Source organism: Eptatretus burgeri, chromosome 12, assembly GCF_056783735.1.
Source record: "Eptatretus burgeri isolate ZD-2024b chromosome 12, Ebu_testis_v1, whole genome shotgun sequence".
Classification (NCBI taxonomy): Eukaryota; Metazoa; Chordata; class Myxini; order Myxiniformes; family Myxinidae; genus Eptatretus; species Eptatretus burgeri.
This window is the reverse complement of record NC_140972.1, coordinates 5,119,328-5,121,827: the sequence shown is the minus strand read 5'-3', so window position 1 is coordinate 5,121,827 and position 2,500 is coordinate 5,119,328. Positions and strand designations below refer to the sequence as shown.

Below are 2,500 nucleotides of genomic sequence, written 5' to 3'. Positions count from 1 at the left end.
ATTTGCCCCGCACATGGACTAGGCCACGGGCCAATGGTGATTGAGAGGAGAGGGGTGTGGCACATCATAAGTGCGCATGAGCCCAAGGGAATAAAATGGTGGAGTGAAGACAGCAGCCAGGAGAAGCTCAAATCGACTTGGCGAGAACTGGTGTGACCTTCGCTCATGCGGCAGCCAGAGCCATGCCCTCCCTGCACCAGAGCGACACCCTCTCCTATCCTACCAAGCCCAATAATACTGCTGCGGCCACGGGTACCGAGACACCAGCTTGTCACTCAGGAGGATTAATCCCCGGTTGTCCTCGGTGGAGCCAGAACTGGGGCCACCGCTCACAATTAACGTTATGGCACGGTGGGTTGTTTTAAAACCACGAACGCCACCCAGTCAACCACGAGTTCCAGTGTCCGCCGTCTAATTATTCCGTTTAACTGGAGGTCACGTGGTTACCTGAGCGGGGAGCGCGCCCTCGGCAAAGCACCAATATTATCTGATTAGATTTTAATTCGGGCGGCCGGGCGTTTTAACCGCTGGTGCATTACGACTATTTTTGGTCAAATATGGGGTAATTACCTCCCAATCTATCTCAGTTTGGACAATGCGAGACCAATGGAAGGAAAGGACAAACACGGACAGGTTGGAAATCGACAAATGATTTATTCATAACAAAATTAATAAATAAAAAGAACTTTTTATTGTCAAAGGTAAATAAATGAATTAATTTCAAAGCAAAATCAATCAAAATGCCAGGAAAGAGACAAAGAGCAGATGCTTATCAGGGGGGGGGGTTGACTTACAGCTAAACACAGACAAGGGTACCCAATGGATCATTGGGGGGGAGAGGGGGGAAGGGGAAGAATCGTCTCGCTCACCAGAAAGTCATCCGTGAAGTGAAAACGTCCTGAACTGTGTGTGCGTGTCCCGTCCATCCCCAGCACCCAGCTTTGCCGTGCACCCTCTCGTGAACAGCCTTGAATGCCAGTCGAAGTCTGGAGGGCACCAAGATTGTCTGTCACGGGTTTAGACCCTGGTGTTGTTGGTGACCGACCCATACCTCACTTGTTGGCAGCGCTGCTCACACCCACACACGCACCACACGCTCGCTTTCCCAAGCACTGGGAAGGACGAATTGTCTCGTTGTTGGCGCTGGTCAGACACCCACACGCGCACCACACGCTCGATTCCTTCTCCTCTTATGCGCGCTTACACCCACTTCTTGCTCGCTTCTCAAGCTTACTTCTCGTTCTCTTCTACCTCCCTGGCTTTCTTTTACCCCGCTTTCCTCTCTCACGCTTTTCTCCTCACACAACGTACCTCCTGTTCGTTTTATATTTCCGGGCCATCTCTGCGGGTGCAGTCTGCCCCAAGTTCACCCCACCCCACTTGAGTACCCCCGCCCCACCATGACGACCCGTGCGCTCTCAAAAAAGGCGGACGTCGGAGCTTGTGAAAGAAATGTGTGTGAACGTGTCTGTCGTTAAGAAAAAAAGCTTCCCATAAGAGAGGGGATCTATCCTTCACCCTTCTCAACACATCACATTCAAGATCCCATTAGACATGGGGATGGGGCTAATCTGAACATGTATCGGAAATAACTGTCTGAGGACCTGGATGTATGGATGTATTCATCAGACCGGATTCTGAAATCCGTAACAATACGTTCACTGCCAAAATGGTTGGGACCTGACCTTGGCCATTCTGCAGCATCCTGTAAGACACCACATGGTGTTTGTCTTCTGATTCCCTCTATCTTACTACCTTAGTGTGATTGATTGGGCCCAGAGAAGGACTTTGGTATTTAAGGGTTCACATTTGTTATTGGTACCGTGTGCGTGTATTTGGTAGTGGGTTAAGGGGTTTATTCAGATTACCTCCCTGTACATACCCTCCCCCATGTGACCATTATTGTCAGGAAATATACCTGGTCGTTGGGTGAATTTGGGTTGTAGTAGTCCCGCATTTGGTGATTCGGAAAGCTCATCGAGGGTTGATTGGCAGCGGCTATCAACGCCGCATAAAAAGACCGTGCCACACATCTCTGGCTTTGCTCGGCCTAGAGACAAGAGGTGTGTGTAATTAGTGTAGCAGTGTAGACCTAATTAGTGTAGCACTTGGCCGGCTCAGATACCCCCAATCAGTGCGGTCTCATCTTCTTCTTGCGTATGGTAGCTTAGCTGCCGGGGTAGCTATCATTTCTTGGAAGCGCGACCGTGTCGCTGATGCAGTGCCCCTCTACCAGTACACACTGGTACTCATTTCGCCAACCTCGGAAGGATGACAGGCTGAGTCAACCCCCTGGTGTATTAATTCAGCGGCCAACGGGGCTTGAACTCAGGAGCCTAGGATTCCAAGCCGCCACCCTAACCACTGAGCCAACACCAGGCTCTAGTACGGTGTCCTGACTCGTGGACATGTTGTGATCTGGCTGGGGGTCTCTGATCCGGTTGACCATTACGGTCACATTGAGACGACGTACCAGATTCAAACGAGGAAACTGAAGCAA

At 50.6% G+C, this 2,500-nt stretch overlaps 1 protein-coding gene across 1 annotated transcript in view; it reads right to left on the bottom strand.

The window, feature by feature from the left end:
• Positions 1-634: 634 nt before the first annotated feature.
• Positions 635-2,500, bottom strand: part of FAHD1 (FAH domain containing oxaloacetate decarboxylase 1) — a 28,101-nt gene continuing 26,235 nt past the window's right edge. Inside the window, exon 6 of the mRNA XM_085849296.1 lies at positions 635-2,500. This exon is cut by the window's right edge and continues 4,501 nt beyond it. The gene's annotated coding sequence lies outside the window, so the exon portion shown is untranslated.